The sequence below is a fragment of the Oryctolagus cuniculus genome, chromosome 3 (assembly GCF_964237555.1).
Source record: "Oryctolagus cuniculus chromosome 3, mOryCun1.1, whole genome shotgun sequence".
In the NCBI taxonomy this organism is placed as follows: Eukaryota; Metazoa; Chordata; class Mammalia; order Lagomorpha; family Leporidae; genus Oryctolagus; species Oryctolagus cuniculus.
The window spans coordinates 35139155-35159538 of NC_091434.1; the positions used below are offsets into that span (position 1 = coordinate 35139155).

General features: G+C 36.8%; 1 protein-coding gene and 1 pseudogene across 6 annotated transcripts in view; both read right to left on the reverse strand.

Annotated features, from left to right (window-relative positions):
* PARD3B (par-3 family cell polarity regulator beta) overlaps window positions 1–20384 on the reverse strand; it is a 1151792-nt gene that overhangs the window by 827600 nt on the left and 303808 nt on the right. The window lies entirely within an intron of this gene.
* Window positions 1–20384, reverse strand: part of LOC127491715 (heterogeneous nuclear ribonucleoprotein C-like) — a 57539-nt pseudogene that overhangs the window by 16462 nt on the left and 20693 nt on the right.

Here is a 20384-nt window from a genome sequence, read left to right on the forward strand (position 1 = left end):
CTTGTGGCAGCATGGATGAAAATCATACCCACTGGGGCTACCACCCAGCATTGGTCTCCTTTGATGAGAGAAGGTAAGCATGAGAATACAAAACAGAGCAAAACAAACCTCCACTCTGATAAAAAAAAAAAAAAAAAAAAGAAAGAAAAAAAGAGAGAGAGAGAGATTTACCACGCCCACTATGGGTGTCACCTTGGACACTCTCTTCACCCTGGAGCAGATTTCCTTGACCACACCTACCACATGCCTCTGGGTATTCACTGAAAGAGCAGACACTCTACTAAGCCACACAAAGAATATTCCAAAGATAAAAGTCATCACAGGGGAAAAAAAAAAGTATCACCAAAATGCCTAATAATAAATACAGCAAATCATGAAACAAGAATAAGGAAAAAGAACACAAAATTTCAATATTAGAACGTGAAGATGAGAGACTGATTAAGTGCCAAACAGAATTCAAAAAATTAATCATAGGATTACTTACAAGTAATCAGAAGCAAATTTATGAACTAAAAAAAATCCATACACAATATGAATGAAAAATTTTCTGATGAAATTGAGATTTTAAAGAGAAATCAAAATGAAGTATTGGAAATGAAGAATTCAACAGAACAAATACAAACTGTTGCAGTAAGCCTTTAACAACTGACTTGGTGAGGCAGAAGAAAGCATATCCGAGTTAGAAGACAAATCTCTGGAAATTTTACAGTCAGACTAAGAAGAAAAAAAGAAGAAATCAGAAAACTAAAGAGTGTCAAGGATTTATGGATACTATCAAACGACTCATAATATGGGTCTAAGGAATCTCTGAAGGAATGGAAAGAGAAAGGATTAGAAGGCATTTTTAGTGAAATAATTACAGAAAACTTCTCCACTTTGGAGAAAGGGATACCCCAGTACAGAAAGCACATAGAACACCTAATAGACATGACCAGAAAAGATTTTCACTATGACACATTGTAGTCAGACTCTCCACAGAAAAAAACAGAAAAGATTCTTAAACGTGCATTAGAGAAATGCCAGTTTACTTTCGGAGGGTCTCTAGTTATACTCACAGCTGACTTCTCATCAGAAACCCTACAAGGTAGGAAAGAATGGTAAGAAACATTTCAAGCTTTAAGAGAAAAAAAAACTGTCAACCCAGAATACTGTGCCCTGCAAAGCTCTCATATATGAATGAAGGTGAAAAAAGAGCCTCTATAACAAACAGAAATTGAAAGACTCCGTCACCACTCATCCAGCCCTGCAAAAGATGCTTAAGCATATGCTACACACAGAAACATAGTTATCACTAGGAAAGAAAGTAAAGGCAGAAAATCTCCCAGTAAAAGTACAAAGGAAATCCAAAAATAAAGAATTGGAATATTTATGGAAAAAAGGCAGGGCAAAGTCATTACTTATCAACAGTCACCTTGAATGTAACTGGCCCAGCTCTCCAGTTAAAACATACAGACTGGCTGAATGGGTTAAAAAACCAAAACCTATCTATTTGCTGCCTACAAAAAACACATCTCATCAACAATGATAATCCCAGACTGAAAGTGAAAGGATGGAAAAAGATATTCCATGCTAACAGAAACCAAAAAAAAAAGTTGTTGTAACATCCTAATATCAAACAAAACAGACATTAACAAAAAAACTACTAAGAGAGACAAACAAGGGCACTATGTAATGATTAAGGGATCAGTTCAACAGAAAGATATAATTATTGTAAATGCATATGCACCAATTACAGGTCACCTACTATTTAAAAAAATGATAATAGATCTAAGGGAGACGTAGACTCCAAGACAATAGTAATGGGGGGACTTCAATACTCCACTTTCAGCAATGGACAGATCAACCAGACAGAAAATCAGTAAAGAAACAACAGAGTTAATCGACACTATTGACCAAATGGACCTAATGGATATCTACAGAACTTTTCATCCTACAGTTGCAGAATACACATTCTCACTAGTGAGGGAACTTCCCCTAGGATAGATCACATGCTAGGCCATAAGGCAAATCTCTGCAAATTCAAAAAGTTGAAATCATATCATGCATCTTCTCTGAACACAATGGAATGAAGCTGGGAATTAACAACAAGAATCTCTAGAACATATGTAAACATATGGAGACTGAACAACATGCTTCTGAATGAACAGTGCATCACTGAAGAAATCAAAAGAGAAATCAAAAGATTTCCAGGAACAAATGAAGACAACAATACAACATATCAAAACTTATAGGAGGCAGCAAAATCAGTGTTGAAAAGAAAGTTTATAGCAATTGGTATCTATATCAAGAAATTATGAAGGCACCAAATAAATAGGCTATCAATGCATCTCAAAGACCTAGAAAAATAACAGCAAATCAAACCCAAAACGAATATGAAAAAAGAAATAATTAAAATTAAAAAGGAAATAAACAAAATTGAAACCAAAAAAAGATCAGTGAAATGAAAAGCTGGTTGTTTGAAAAAATAAACAAAATTGACACACTATTGGCCTAACCAAAAAAAAAGAGAAGACTAAAATGAGTAAAATTGGAGATAAGAAGGAAATGTAACAACAGACAAAACATAAATAAAAAGAATCATCAGAAATTACTACAAAGAGCTGTATGCCAACAAACTGGAAACCTAGAAGAAATGGATAGATTCCTGGACACATACAGCCTTCCTACTGAGCCATGAAGACACAGAAAACTTAAACAGACCAATAACCATGATGGAAATTTAATCAGTAATAAAGACCCTCCCAGCAAAGAAAAGCCTAGGACTAGACGGCTTTACTTCTGAATTCTACGAGATGTGCACAGAACTCACTCCAATTTTCTCAAGCTGTTCAAAACAATAGAAAGGGAGGAAATCCTCCCAAATTCTTTTTATGATGCCAGCATCACCTTAATTTCTAAACGTGAAAAATATACAGGCCGGCGCTGCGGCTCACTAGGCTAATCCTCCACCTAGCGGTGCCGGCACACCAGGTTCTAGTCCCTGTCGGGGCGCCGGATTCTGTCCCGGTTGCCCCTCTTCAAGACCAGCTCTCTGCTGTGGCCAGGGAGTGCAGTGGAGGATGGCCCAAGTGCTTGGGCCCTGCACCCGCATGGGAGACCAGGATAAATACCTGGCTCCTACCATCGGATCAGCGCGGTGCGCCGGCCGCAGCGTGCCGGCCGTGGCAGCCACTGGAGGGTGAACCAACGGCAAAAGGAAGACCTTTCTCTCTGTCTCTCTGTCTCACACTGTCCACTCTGCCTGTCAAAATTAAAAAAAAAGAAAAAAGAAAAATATACAACTGAAAAAGAGAACTACAGACAAATTTTTCTAATGAACATAGACACAAAAATCCTCAACAAAATACTAGTCAGTCAGATCATTCACCCAGATGAAGTGGGATTTATCCCAGGTATGCAGGGATGGTTCAACATTAGCAAATCAATCAATGTGATACATTTCATTAACAAACTGAAGAACAAAAACCATATGATCATCTCAATAGATGCAGAGAAAGCATTTGAAAACTTTAAGCGAATTGAGTATGAAGGAACATTCCTCAACAAAATCAAAGCAATTTATGACAAACCCATCACCAGAATCCTATTGAATGGGGAAAAGTTGGAATTTTTCCCACTGGGATCCGGAACCAGACAAGGATGCCCTTTCTCACCATTGCTATTCAATATATTCCTTGGTGTTTTAGCCAGAGCCATTAGGCAAGAAAAAGAAATCAAAGGAGTACAAATTGGGAAGTAGGACAGCAAACTATCCCTATATGCAGATGACATAATTCTATATATAGGGGTAGAAAAGACCCCACTAAGAGACTATTAGGATTCAAAAAGAGTTTGGAAAAGTGGCAGGATATAAAGCTAACACAGAGAAAATAATAGCCTTTGTATACACAGATGATGCCACTGCTGATAAAGAACTTTTAAGATAAATCACATGCACAGTAGTTACCAAAAAATCAAATACCTTGGAATAAATCTAGCCAAGGATGTCAAAGGTCTCTGCGATGGAAATTCCAAAATGTTAGAGCAATAAATAGAAGATGACACAAAAAATGGAAAAATCTTCCATGTTAATCAATTGGAAAAATCAATATCATCAAAATGTCCATACTACCCAAAGCAATTTACAGATTCAATGCAATACCAATCAAAATACCAAGGACATTCTTCTCAGACACAGAAAAATGATATTTAAATTCATATGGAAACACAGGAGACCTAGAATAGATAAAGCAATCTTACATAACAAAAATGGGCATTTTATTGCAATGTGCCCATTAATATCCTGTTAATACCCACTAATAATGACATGGGGTAAAGCTTTCTAACATATTTAATCTATATAAAATATTCAATGGCAAATTCAATGTGGTTTGATAGTCACAGTGAGATGAAAACTATCAGGGAATCTCATTTTAAAGTTAATTTTAGAATAAACCTATAAAACTGTTTAAGATTTAAAATATATCTTGGCTCAATACCATATAATGACTCAGGGTCTGAAAGATCATCAACAAGGTTGACTTTTATTATTAAGACATCAAATTGTATTATAGTGATTTTTCTTGCATTATATATTTTATTAGTGACAACCATTTATGCTGACAAGAAGTTTCTCTGTAATTCTATCCTATTCTATTTCTGTAAGAGAAGAGGGGTACTTCTTAGCACTGTTCCATAGCTTATAAATAAAACAAGAAATATAGGAAGGCAAACTTGAAATATTTTTTTTTTCTTTTTGTTCACTAATCTTTGTTGGTGACTAGAGGAAAGATAGAAAGGCAAGTGTGTGTTTTGTCAAGATTAATAAATGGGAAATAATGAAACATACTGACATAAACTAGGAGAACTCACTATACTTCATTTTCTAATGGCACAGGTTACTGACAGTCTATTTGGCAACATTCACATTACTCAAGTTTTTCTGACCTTGGAAGCAATTTCCTTGCTCTAAGAAAAACTCCTACTTGAAAAATAAGCACAATCTGGTAACAAAACCCAGGCTACATAAACTGTTTCATGGGGAAGTCAGCATATCAACAGAACTCTGCCCTCTTTCTCTAACTTCACCAGATGGGAACAATACGATTCCCGGTACAGCACTGAGTGCAATTTGTCACAGAGTCATAATGACCAAACTACCGACACAAACACAGCATAACCATGTGTGGAGCCCTGTAAAACACTATGTAAAAACACAGAAGACATATTAAGTACCATTATAACCATTGCTCACAAAATATGCAAAGTCACAGGCAGCCAGGTATTTTAGCATTTAGTCAGCAGGTGTTCAGATAGCCTAACATCCCATTGTAGCTGTCAGGTTTTCTAGGAAAACCTCCCAGCATCATCCATTGAAAAGAAGCTAACATCTGAGCTCAAGATGTAACACTTTTTTAAAATTTAAAAAAAAATTTTTTTTGACAGGCAGAGTTAGACAGTGAGAGAGAGAGAGAGAGACAGAGAGAAAGGTCTTCCTTCTGTTGGTTCACTCCCAAAATGGCCGCTGCCACTGGCGACAGCAACATCTAACTGAGTGACCATCATCAAATGCGGTAACTATATTAGCTTTTCCTGTTTTGTCACTTTCACCCTGTTAATCATGCATGTGGGTACTTGGATTGAGAAAGTTCACCCACATTCACGTCTCAAAAGCCTAGGAGTATCTCTCCAGGATGTATAGTTTGATCTTTAGACATTATAAAAGGGATGGCTAACATTTTTCTGCAATAACAGCCTGGCCACATACGGAAGACCAACTAGCAAAGCCATAACTCTCCTCAGGAGCATCATTTTATCTCACAGGAAGAACACTGTCCGAACAAGCCTGTGACTGCCGATTTCTAGCTCAGGCCACCAAAGATGAGGACGGGAATCTGCACCCCCTTGGCTGACACCAAAGGCTGCCTCTGTGGTCTACTTTACCAGGAACCAGGAGGAAAGGGTCAAGCCAGGCAGCAGGAGTAATGTAAGGATAGGTGGCAGGCCAGTCAACAACAGCTTTACACAGTGCTGTGCCGTCAAGGAGACCCAAGAGGCCAGTTCACTCCAAGTGGCGTTGGTTTTCTATGTGGAAAGCCAGGGCTTCAGATGGACACACAAGTGAGCTGCTGAACAGCCCTGTCAGTTCTGCCAGCCATGACTCGGGTCACTGGAAACAGAACTGCCCTGGAGTCAAAGGACTCCCCTGTCACGTCTCAGACCTTGTTGGCTCCAAGCTTAAAAGCCCCTCACTCTGTACAGCTTCCAAAGTACCCACTGCAGCTGAGGATACGGCCCTGGCAGGACTATGAATTTCCTTTTAGAGAGGCCACCTACTTTCTATTCAGGCCAGCTTTCTTCCAAGGCCAGGTAGTTAGTGGAAGTCCACAGAATGCCTTCCCTAAGGAGGTTCACACCTCCCTTAGGGTGTCTCCTCCAGTACCCCATGTGAAGAGATAGATAGGTCTGGGCCTCATACCTGGCCAGGTCTTAAAGCCCACCTGATTATTATCAAGCTGCTCCTGTCAGTTTATATTTGCCTCTCAATGGGAAAACTCTCTCATGGTTTGGACAGCACCTTTCTTAGGTCCTTTAATAATGACTGCCCTTTGTTTTAAACCCTGTATATTTAATCTGTTTGTGAGACTCATTGTCTCCAGACTTGAAACAGTGAAATTCCACCCCACTCAGCTTAAAGAAGCCTGAGTGGTTGTCCTCCAACACCCCCTAACAGAAATTAGGGTCCACTCTTCTAGGGGAGGCAATGTGAGGAGTCAGAAGGGTTAATAGGCCATCTGGTTGGTCCCAGTGGAAACTGAAGGTGCAAAATGCTTGTTTCTCCAAAGAGTTATCTTTAGTAAGGTCAAAAGTGCCTGCCCTACACCTTGAGCACTTCCAATCCTATCGTGAGACTAGCAAGGGAGTTGCAATTCCATCCTCCTGAGCTCAGTTTATTGTGACAACAAATAACCTATCCCACCCCAGCCCTGGATGGCTTCGTACTGTATCAAGAGCAACCCAGTCAGGGCAAACAAGATTATAAATCAGGTCTTTTGGTGGGTTTTGTACCTGCCTTCTAACTAATGATGGTCAGTTTTAGTTTTTTCCCCAAAAATTGTGCTTTAAAACCCCAGTTCTACCAGCTCCTTCAGGTTTTGCCTCTCTTGGAGCCACTACCTGGCCACTCCGCCAGGAGGTCTCTGACTTAAATAAATCTTGTTTTTTTTTTTTTAAAAAAAGACAGAACAGCCTATGAGTCTCAAGGAATAGAAAATCTCAGTTGTCCCCAGCAAGGTTTACTAATTCTCAAAACGTCAAGGCAAACAGCGGCTCAGTTACCTTTAGTTACTTCTTTTCCACACGAAGAACGAATTCACTAGTAAGGCGACCTTGCCATTTATATTTATTAAGTAGGAAAATCAGAAGAAAAGTAACAGAACTACAACATCACACCATCAAATCTAACATTACATTGTATTTTCAGTGAAACAGAGAGAAAATGTAAACTAACCAGTGAGTATCAAATATGCAAACACCAAATACTGGGATTATACCAAAGGAAACCACACACATTGTTGGACATGATTGACCACTATCTGAGACCTGGATTAACCTGAACTAGCTCTATTCTTAAGGATATACACAGATAAATGCACACATCTATATTAGCTATTCATTTATTAGAAAGATAAACATATATTTGTTTCATTCCTAATGTACTAATTCTCAATCTCTTCTTTACCACAAACAACTACTTCCATAAACACCGACAATTTACTTATATTTTATAAAGCATAAAACCCTAGTTTTTGATGATTACTTAGGCCAGTTTTTTTTTTTTTTTTTTGAAGATTAAATTCTAATTTAAACATAGTTCCCAGGGTCCAGTGTTTGGTGCAGGGAGCTTAGCTGTCACCTGCAATGCTGGCATCCCATACATACTGGAAAGTCAGTTTGAATACTGCCTACTCCATTTCTGACCCACCCCCTTTCTACTGGACCTGGGAAAGCAGCAGAAGATGGTTCAATGGTTTGGGCCCCTGTCACCTATGTGGGAGACCCAGATGGAGATCCAGGCTCCTGGCTTTAGCCTAGCACAGTCCCAGCTTTTGTGGTCTTTTGAGGAGTTAACCAGGGAATGGAAGGTCTTTCTTTCTCTCTCTCTCTCTATCTCTCTCTATCTCTCTCTCTCCCCGTCCATCCTCTTCAAATAAATCTTTTGTAAAAAATATAAATATAGGTCTTAGCCATAATTATATATGAAAGAAATTGAAAATGACATTTTGAGATATGATTGTTTACAGTCCTTGTCTTTACTGTTAAAGAATTAAAAGAAAAGCTATTCCTTATCTAGTGGGTGGTTAATCCTATGATTATAAAATAAACTGAAAGTATGCCATTAGAAAAATTAAAAGTAAGAATAAGAAAGGAAGAAGGAAAGATGATGGAGAGCATGGCAGGAGGAAGGGTAGATTGGGAAGTGTCATTACACTCCTAAATCTGTATATATGAAATACATGAAATTTGTTCACTTATATAAATAAAAAATTATTTTAAAAGGTATGATTTTATTTTGATGTATTTTTTTTTAATCTATGCATGTTTTTTTCTTAATATGCATTTATACTTACTATGGAAAAAAATCTAAGTGCCAAAAAGATAAATGAAGAACAAAATAAACTGATACTGTAAACCCTGTTTTTTTCCACAAACTTTTTGAATCACCTTTATAAACAATGAAGGATAGGCAAAACAGTGCAATTTGAAATAAAAATTATGTCCTGAAGAATGTCTCAGTCTTACAAATGCTAATATGCTACTAACTTGTCGTCAGCCAGATGTTCATGAAAACCTAAACTGTAGATATTTAGTCTTCTAAAGACTCTTTAAATTAGTGTTTCAGGATGGTAACACTGTACTAACATTTAGATGTCATGGAAAGGTTCAGAAGTTCTATTGCAAAGTTGTCAGCAGCACTTCACTATTCCCTAAACGCAAAGACACTTGGTACATGAGTTAGAATTCAGCACCACAAACCACGCTTATTTAAAAGGCTGCAGAAAGGTCAATACGCAGCCTCGTCACTGCTGAAACAGCAACGCAGAGGGACTGGGTTTAGAGGTCTTAATTACCAACACATTTACCAAAGTGTTTCTATTTTTAAAGAATATGCATTCAGTAATTTACTAATTCTAAATAATCATGATTCTCAGGAGATTCTGAGCAGCCACTCTGTCCAATCTAGTATTCATGTGTTTCTATCTGTTTGAAAAATGACAGCATTCTAATTATTCTGTCAAAGTTAATAGACCCCAAATTTGATTCTTAAATCTCAGTGAATATCTCATTTCAATAGCCACTAACTTCTTATTTGTGACATTTTTCATCCCTAAAATTACATTTAGTAAGAATTTTCATAAAGTCAATTTATAGAGGCAAGCAACCTCTAAATCAAAGAACTAGAGTGATACAATCATGAGATAAATCTGAAAATAACATACAGTCTTAACAAGGACTTTAAAAAGCACATTAAAAGTGGATTTTTAAAAAAATGTTAATGATGATCTGAAAACATTGACTTCTAGCAAGATGAAAGGAACTCCAAATGAGAAACTTAGCAAGGCCAGAAAACATTTTCAATTAAAAAATTAAAGTTATGAATCAAAGACCATAAAGAGTCTATAGAGGCTAACATGAAAATAAAAGAGGGACTGAGAAAGTTAGCAAGCACTGCACCCAGCTCTTAATCTGAGAGTATCTGACAAAACTCATATAATTCATTTGCACAGAGTACAAGAGAAAGGAAACACCCAAAGGGAATATCAAAGGTAAGGAACATATAGAAATTCATAGTAGATATTCACAAAGAGCTAGGAAATAAAAAATATCGCTTCAGTACAACAGTGTTTAAAATAAACCCAACACATGGGAAAGGACAACAAGAAACCTGAATATCTTGACTAGGGGTTAAAGAGGAATTAGGTGGGAATTATATCACAATTCATACCTCCTTACTTCCCAAAATATGAAAAACACAAGAAACTTCTCAAATCATCAGAGTTCTACAGAAAGTGACCTTGAAAACAAAACAAAACATCTCAAGGCACTTTGAATAAGACTGCCAGGCTTCAGAAAAAAAAAAAAAAAAACAGGCAACATTGCACATTAGAATTTTAAAACAGACTACAAAAAACACAAAACAAAACAAAGCAAAAAGGCTTAAAAACAAAGAATAAGGAATCATAAGCATAAGCAAGCTGGTCTTATGTAAAACAAAGGAAAAATATCATGCTTGAAATCAAAAATCAAATGAATACATTAAATAGCATTTTAGAAAGGGTTGAAGAAAAAATTAACAAAAGAGAGATAAGATTTGAGATATAATCCAAATGCTGGCCAGAGAAACTCAGAGATCAAAAATATGAAACAATTAAGTCATGGAGGTATTGACACAGTGAGCACAGCTGCATCCTTTATGGGGGCTGGGTAGAGATCCAGCTGCTTCATTTCCTACCCAGCTTCCTACTATTGGCCTGGGAAAGCAGTGGAAGAGGCTCAAGTACTTGGGCCTCTGTGACCCACTGTGAGAGACCCAGAAGAAACTCCTGGCTTCAGCCTGGCCTAGCCCTGGCCATTACAGCCACCTCAGGAGTGTGAACCAGTGAATTAAAGCTAGCTAGTGCATGCTCTCTTGCTCCCCCCCAACCCTTTGTCCCCCTTTCTATAACTCTTTCAAATAAATAAATCTTTAAAAAAAAAAAAAAAAGAAACAGTCATGGAGGGTACAGGAACATGGTATAAGACGTATCAGTCAGCATCCAAAGACAAATTAGGAGAGGAAATATTTAAGGAGATCATTTCTGTCAGTTTTCCAGAATAATCAACAGTTATCAAACATTTTAGCTAAGCAGGAAGAATTAAAAAAAAATCTGTAAGTATAGTAGTATCCAAAAGATAGAAGTTCTTAAAAATAGTTACAGGAAAATCCATCACCTACATAGGAATTACAAACAGGCTAACAGCTAATATTTTGGCAGCAATCTTAGAAGCTAGAAAGAAAGTGGGATAATTTTTCAACATGCTGAAATTGTCAAGTTACAACCCTAAACCTACTGAAACTAACTTCTAAAAGAGCAAGTGGAAGAGATTTAATAGAGAATTTACTATGGAAGACTTTGTTACATATATTTAAAAGTGTTTTCATGATTGTAGAAAAACTAATTGAAATTTCAGCCCTTTAATTCTGCATGTTAGCTACACTGGTTTCCAAGTAAAACATACATTTAGTCAACACCATTTGAAAACCACTGCTCTACAACAGTGACAAGGAAAGATCACCAGCTAATTGTGTCAACACAGTTGAATAAAATCCAAAAGGCTAAGCAAAATGTAGGTTACAGGAAAAGAGCCATTACAGATTTCACTTAGAAAACAAAAATATCTACACAATATAAGAAGCTAATTCAAAAGTTCTTGAAAAATGTATATTATGCAAAAGTGCTCATGAGCTTCAAAGTTTTTGTACCAACATACTTTCAGTTCCATTTTCCATGAACTTTTCAAAGTATCTTTATGTTGTTTAGGGATACAGAAACATGTGATAATGGCCTATTCCTTAAATTCCTTGAAGGCTGCAGAGAAATTCTTGTTTTATTATTGAAACTTTGCATGCACTTTTTATAAAAGTAACAAATTTAAAATATAGCTATTATAAAACATGCAATACATTTTCTAAGGAGGAAATAGTTGGGCTATGTAATTCCTACTTTAGTCCATAGTCAAAGGATGAGCTGAAAAAGAAAGGGGAAGTGGGCATCTGTTGAACACATTGCAGGCAACAACCAGAATGTTCTGGTATAGGAATTATTTCCTCTCAACAAGGAAATAACATATTCATAAAAAATCATAGATAGCAATGGGATAAGGAATATTCTCTGGCATATGAAGCTTCAATACCATTTCAATTGCAGTCTAACATTGTGTAATATGATCATCATAGAATATTTAAACATTTCTCATTGATGACTGTGTTAATCAGTTTGGATTGTTGCAGTAAAATACAAGGGTACTTCAGAAAAGTTTATGAGAAAACAGAAGCCAAAGGTAAGTTAACCTTTGTTAAAAACTGAAATTCATTTTTCATAATGTGACTTCCCATGAATTTTTTTTAAATTATCTATTTGAGAGGCAGAGGGACAGATACAGTTGATTCACTTGCCACATTCCCACAATGGCTGGAGCGGGCTGAGTCAAAGCCAGGAATTGGAAATCCAGTCCATATCTCCCTTGTGGGAAATAGGGAGGCAACTACTTGAGCTATCACTTGCTTCCTTCTATGGTGTACCTTGGCAGGAAGCTAGAACTGGCAGTAGAGCCAGGACTCGAACACAGGCACACTGAAATAGGATGCAGGTGTCTCAACCAGCATCTTTACACAGATGCCAAACATCCATCCGTCCATGAAGTTTTTGTAGACCCATTTTGTCACATACCAGATAGCCTTAACAAAAAATCATTTCTTTTCTCACAGGGTGCTGTTGAAAGTTCAACAACACTTTTTCTTTGTACATGTGTAGCCAGAGCAAGAGACAGAGCCCACAAACCATGCCAACTCTCTAGCATCTCTTCTTATGAAGACACCAACCCTACCCTATCAGGTTCTTTATGATCTCATTTCACCTTAAATACCTCCTTAAAGGCCCTATTTCCATATAAAGTCACATTGGGAGTTAAGACTTCGTCATCTGCATTTGGGGTGGTGGTGGGGGGACACAATCCATAGCAAAGGCCATTAGATATCTTTATTTTAGCTATTATAATTCTGCAATATATATACATGCCAATGCACTTCTCTAGGAGAGAAAAAACCATTTGAGTGCTGGAATCAAAGGTTTACCTAATTTAATTTTTAAAGTTTTACCCTCAAACTGTTCTACCAACAAGGCTTCACAAATCCTCATGCCCACCACTGGTGTATGAAGACCAACTGCTTTCCCATACCACTGTGAGAAAGCCAACATGAGGCACTAACAGCCTTTCTCATAGAGTTAATCATATGTGTATAAAGGTAATTGAAAATAGATTTAGTGAAAAGTAAGAATGGGAATAGAAGAGGGAGAAGGGAGAGGGGTCGGTGGGTGGGCAGGTATGGTGGGAATCACCATGGTCTTAAAGTTGTAATTATGAAATGTATGAAGTTTGTAAGCCTTAAATAAAAGGTTTCTGGGAAAAAAAAATCACTGTTTTGATTTCTGATTCCTAGATAAATAGTTAGCATGCCATTTGTCAATGTTTGTCACTCCTTTATTGGATAAATTCACCATTCAACATCTGTATACCTTTTTCTTGTTTCCCCTTTTACTTTTGAATTTAAAGGAATGTTTCCTCATGTTCTAGATATTAACCCATTGAATGTTGTTGTATCACAGATACTCTTTTCCAATCTGTCTCATCTTTGAACAGGATATGGTGCTTTATCATACATGTGTTTTCAGTTTTTATTCAGGCATTTATTTAAATTCTTTCAGTAGATGCAAATAATAAAGCTTTATATATTTTTCAGGTCAATCAGCTATGAATATAGTTCAAAAAACATGATTTTTAAGTAGTGAACTATGATAACACATTTGAGACTGATGTGTAGTTGTGAAGGTTGCATTTTTATATGAAATAAAATCAGCTGAAATCAGAGCCTATTCATGCATAACCTATATAAAACCAAGGATTTTCTATACAAGGTTTTAAGAATTGAAAGAAATCAACCATACTCTTATACTCCACACAAGGGTAAATCAGAAGTGATGCATATGTGCAATCTTTAGAACTTATTTTTCATATATAAAACAAGTATCATTGAGATTAGTATCCCTTATATGCTTAACAATGTAATTTTTAATCTATGAATAAAATCTATGTAATATTAAAGTATAGTTCCAGCTGGCATTTTATGGTTTCCATAATAAAGTTTATTATTATTTAAAAAATCTTAGTAGGCATTATGAAAAGAAAAAAATTATAATCATTTAGTTAAAATTTTTCATGGGAAAATGTTGTTCAGGTCAGAGTTAAATCTTAAATTATCAGAATATACAGCTTTACACAAACTAGTTCTTTTCATCCTAACACTTGCTTTACATCAACAGGAACACTGTATAACATAATGAGTGGTGGCTACATATACTTTTTATAGCTTCTCATTTATTCACTTTGAGGATAACATTCACACCTGTCATACTGTACTCTAGTACATTCTCCACAATTGACTTGCAGTTCAACACATGCTTCTATTTTCAACTCTCATTGAACCACAGATAACCCTTAGCATGCATGATACATTTTCCTCTTTTAGACGGGTGCTCTGTGAGGAGTTATACCTTGAAAATCTTGTACCTTTTTTTTCTTTCAATAATTTCACTTAGAAATGCAGCCCTGTAAGGAGGTAAGTGGCAAGAGAGGAAAAGGCCAAACTATAAAAAAATCACATTTTAAAATAGAATAACCTATCATATTTTAAAATATGCCTAGAAAAGGAAATCAATAATTAAATTTGTTAATATATTTTTAAATAAAATGAAACTTACAACACACCTGTTCAAACTCCTATGTAAACAAGCACCTTAGCCAATTTTTAACTCACAAAACTTAACAGTTTGATTGGAGCTAAAAGTAAGAGGCTTGTAACTCAACAGAAGCAAAAATAAGACCAAGTGTCTGCTAATAATAATATATAGAATTAAAAAGGAGAGAATGATCCAACATGGGAAGCAGGCCACACAGCAGACTCACAGAATGACAAAAGCCCTAAATAGCACTCTGGCCTCAGAATCAGCCCTTAAGGCATTCTGATCTGGCTAAAAAGGCCATGAGAGCATTTCAGGCAGGGAAAGCTAAGACTGTGGCAAAAAATGGTCTACATGAAAAATCTCTGTGAGTGAGACCCCAGTAGAAAGAAGGGGCCATCAAAGGAGGAAGTACCTTTCTCTGAAGGAAGGAGAGAACTTCCACTTTGTTCATGGCCCTATCTAAATACTGACAGAGTCTGTGGACTCAAGAGGCTTCCATAACCTTGGCAACTCATGACAAGAGCCTTGAGTGATTACTGACGGCATAAATAAGAGTGCCAATTGTTAAATCAACAACAGGAGTCACTGTGCACTTGCTCCCCATGTAGGTCATCTGTCCTTAATGTGTTGTACTGTGAGAACTAACAGTAAAACTAGTCTTCAAACAGTACTTTATACTTTGTGTGTACTTTATACTTTGTGTTTCTGTGTGGGTGCAAACTGTTGAAATCTTTACTTAGTATAGAGTTGTTCTTCTTTATATAAAGATAATTTAAAATGAATCTTAATGAAGAATGGGATGGGAAAGGGAGTAAGAGATGAGATTGGAGTGTGCATGGGAGGGTGGGTATGGGGCGAAGAACTGCTATATTCCAAAAGCTGTACCTATAAATTTATATTTATTAAATAAAAGCTTTCAAAAAAACAAGAAGCAAACCTTTATGACTTGTTAAATGAATACTTACTGGCTCCCATCATATGATAAATAATCTGCAGCACTACAAGCAAGCATTTAGTATAAAATTATACACAGCACATGGGCTCTGCCACTTAGATGTTCAGATGAGTACCAAAAATTTCCACTGAAATTTGATATTTAAATAACACATTACAAAAATCTCTCAGTGAGAACATTTTTTATATTTTTTTAAATGATGTATTTATTTATGTATTTATTTATTTCAAAGGAGGAGTAACAAGAAAGGGGGAAAGGCAGAGAAAGAGATCTTAGAGAAAGAGATCTTCTATCTGCTGCTTTACTCCCTAAATGCCTGCAACAATCAGCACTGTGCTAGACCCAAAGTAGGATCCAATAACTCCATCACAGTCTCCCACATAGGTGGCAAGGGCCCAAGAACTTGAACCATCCTTCCTGCCTTCTCTGATGAATTAGTGGGGTGCTGGTTTGGAAGCAGAGAAGCTGAATCTCAAACTGACATTCCCATATGGGAAGCCAGCACCATAAGTGGTGGCTTAATCTGCTGTGCCCCTTCATATTTCATAAAGTTGAATTTCCATTAAATTATGTTTAAAAATTAAATATTAAAATAATTAAATTAGCATTTTTATATCTACTAAGCTTATATTGGTAATAAAAATCCTTTCAAAATAATTTAATTTAAAAACAAAGAGATAGGAGACAAAGTTCCCATCTACTGGTTCACTCATCAAATGGCTACAATGGTCAGAGAATGCTGGAACCAGGACCTAGGAACTCAATTCAGGTCTCCCACATGGAAGGCAGTAACCCAATCACTTAATGTCCTGGCCTGTTTTGATGTCTGCATTACCAAGACCAGGAGCCAGAGCAAAGTGTCAAACTCAGAAACTGTGATGTGTGACTTGGGTGTCTTAACCGCGAAGCCACATTCTTTCCCTCCAAATAACTTTAAATGACCATTGTCCATGGTTCAGTTTGAGTTACTTTCCTGATTTTTTTCTCATATCTGTGATTTACAATAATGGTAATAAAAATTTTTTCTCTCAGATATAGATGGATGAATATATTACTTAGGAACGTTTGAGTAACTTATATACCAGGAAAAGTACATTACTCCTTACCACTAGACTGAATAAAAATGAATATAAATATTTAAAGGTAGTAAGTTTCTTTGGGAAACATTCATTTATGAGTAGATGGGAACTATTCATTTATGAGTAGATAAAATCTCTTCTCAGCATAGGTCCTGACCCATAGGTGTTTCTCATTAACTAATAGTTTGTCTCTTTTCTCCTAATTGGTTAAAATCATTTGACAGAATTTAGATCTCTCCTCTTGCATTTGTGCCTTACCACTACCTGTACATAAAACTGCTATGAGTGGAGGATGTGAGGTCAGAATATAATTTTGGAAATCATTTTTTTCCTTGGTAAAAATATAAGGAAATGTAAGATCCTCTGAATACCAATAACATAGATGTTCTCATTCAAAGAAGTGAAGTTTCAGAGCCAAACACATGAAAACTGAAATTCAAATATAGTCACACTGTGGGCAGTTAAGGGAAGTGAGTTCTGGACAGGTGACTTTCCCGTATGGACATACTATTTCTTACTTCATGGTGTTGGACAGAAGCTTAACTCTCAAGGCCAACTACAGTATAATAACAAACCATTGGTAGTCCCCATATCTGTACAACTGTGATGCTACCTGCTACAGCAAGACTTGTCCAATGTGTCTTCTCTAAGCTTGCACTACTGTAGCAATTCTCAAAGTGTTGACCTTGGCAGAAATGTAAATTCCCAGGCCCCAGCTCAAAATGACAGAATCAGAAACTCTTCCAGGAGGGCCTAGAAATCTGTGTTTGAATAAGCTCTCCAGGGAAGTTCGATGAAGTCTACAGTTGGAGAGCCACAGCTCTCATGAATCTGAAGCTAGCAGAAATTTTGCCAAGTCTAATAAAATGACCTACTTTCCCCTATTCTAGTATATTTCCTAATGACTCCGCTTTCCTTGAAGGAATTCAGCAGCTTTAAGGAGCAAAGGCAGCAGTTGTCAGTAAATCCACTCTGGAGAAAACAGGGAAGCAGCCCACGGGGCAGGCCTAACGTATGTGTGAGTATTTTCCATCAGAAGTCAGGTTTGAACAAAGATTTGAAATGTTTTAAAGTTTAAAAAATGCATCTCAAAGTCATTTTTTCCAGGCATTTGCTCCTAAATCCTAACCAGCTGCAACAAAAAACCATCCTCCTCCTCTTGGGAGTTTTTACAAGATAAATTTAAATGGGAAAATCCCTATAATTTTTCAGGCACATCTTAAGAAATTTAATTATTAGATTCTCCACCCCCATTCTCTTTCTGGCACTGATCCTCTTATCTTTTATAATAACTCTTCATACCAGATTCTGTCAACAGATTGTTTCTCTTTTTTTAAAGGCACTTATTTAATCCTTCTCATTTGAGAAAGTACCATTCTTTAAAAGAATTGAAAGCAGCCGAGACCACCTTAATGGTGCAGCACATAAATCCTGTATTATCATTTTTCTTCTTCCCACTACCACCCATGCAACCACACCAGTGTCAACAGATCTAACATGTAGTAGACACCTGGGAGTTTTGTATCACCTCATTTTAGATACTGGAGAGATTAAGGGAAGGTTTGGGAGATTACTGCTTTGAAAAATATCTGCAAATAAGTGTACACACACAAGTACACACAAACTCAATATTCTGCTACGGGAACAAATCTAACATAAGAAAACTTAAATAAACGGGGAAAATTTTAATTTTTAAAATAATTTTAGTCTGATGTGGAGTATTTTATATACTCAATGTTCTATTTGTCCACTGAACCTTCTTGAATATTACCAACATGAATCTTGCTACTCATCTGAACACACCTGAACTGAGTCTGCTATTCTATTTCACAAATTCCTACAATGTTAAAATGTATTCCCTCATTTTAAAGATTTAATTTCTTAAATTGGATTAAAAAAACACCTTCACTTTATTTTTGCAAAAAAGTTAGCTACACATTACTGTGCTACAAGACTGCTAATTTGTATTTTGTACAATAGCCATTTAAAAGACTTAATGTCTTTCAAATGTAATTGAGGAGCTATCATATTCCCAATAGCCCAGAGAAAGAGTAAGAGATAATATCGTGTTCTCTTCAAATAGGAAAAAATAAACCACAGGAAATGTATATTCATACATAAAAATGTATATTCATCATACTTAAGCCAAAAGTTGTATATTTTGTGGTTGTACATCCTTAAAAACAAAATCATTTAAACAGTAACATTTCCCAGTATACCTGAAAATACTGGCACTAAAACAATGGTCTAGAATGTTATTCGTGGCATTTCTCAGTCAATATACAGTAGTGGCATGTTTTTGCTTTTGTAAAGTTAAAAAGAAAAATAAGGCACGCTGTTAGGTTTAGGGCATTTTTCCCTATGTTGCCCAATATTTGGTAAGTTTGCATTAGGGCAAGGTCTCTCAAAGTGGACTGGCACCTTCTACCTTTCCATTCCTAAGGGAACGCCTTGGGGCTGTGATTTTCATTCTATTCTGAGTGTTTTGAGCAATGCTACCATCTTCACCACCAGCATTCAGCCTATCACAGAGGATACTAGGAACCCTACCAAGCACAAATGAAGAAAAATTATCAGAGGAATCCTGCAACTTTAAGAAAATAACACCAAAGGACAAGACACCTTGTGTTTTTCCTGTCAAAGTCTAGGACATGGGAACAATCTGACTGAATTAAAAATGTTCACTATGAGGAAAAATAACCAACGCACCAAATTCCTCCATTTCCATGGCAATTAGATGGGACAAACTACTGTTTTCCTTATATAATATGCAACTGTGTTCTTTTACTATATTAAACACTGTCCAAGTTACTCCAACAATTTTTATTTATTTATTTATTTATTTGACAGAGTTACAGACAGTGAGAGAGACAGGGAGAAAGGTCTTCCTTCCGCTGGTTCACCCCCCTCAAGTGGCCACCGCGGCCAGCACGCTGCACCAATCCAAAGCCAGGAAACAGGTGCCTCCTCCTGGTCTCCCATGCAGGTACAGGGCCCAAGGACTTGGGCCATCCTTCACTGCTTTCCTGGGCCACAGCAGAGAGCTGGACCGGAAGAGGAGCAACCGAACTAGAACCAGTCCCCATATGGGATGCCGGCGCTGCAGGCAGAGGATTAACCAAGTGAGCCATGGCGCCAGCCCCACTCCAACATTTTTGAAAAGAGTTGAAAGATACTTTCTGAAGATCATATAAGGGGGGAAACAAATTTAATGATTATCTTCACTTCCTTATTTTTTAATTTAATGATATATCTATTTATTTGAAAGGCATAGCAAGAGAGACAGGGAGGCAGGGAGAGACACAGAGACAGAGATCTTCCATTACCAGGTTTATCCAGGTGAACACAACAGTCAGGTCTGGGGCCATGTGGAAGCCAGTAGCCAGGAATTCCATTCTGGTTTCTCACATGGGTACTCCCAAGTACTCAGCCCATCTTTGGCTGCCTACCCAAGCACATCATCAAAAAACTAGCCTGGAAGTAGATTTGCTGGGACTCCAACCAGCACTTTGATTATGGGATGCTAGTGTTACAAGCAGCAGCTGGATCTGCCACACTGCAACACTAGTCCAACTTCTATAACTTCAATGTTTTCATACATTTACACTAACCTGAGTAATCTGGAGGAGGAAGAAGTTGAGTCTTTGGGTAAGGGCTAGCTCACTTCCAACCTGAGCAATTGACAGTAAGTGTTTCATTTACTCCATGTATACTAGCAAGTGAAAGACTCAAACTTAGAAATCTACAACAATAAGGTTTTTTTTTTTTTCAGAACATGAAAGAATGGTTTCCATATTATTCCATTCCTAC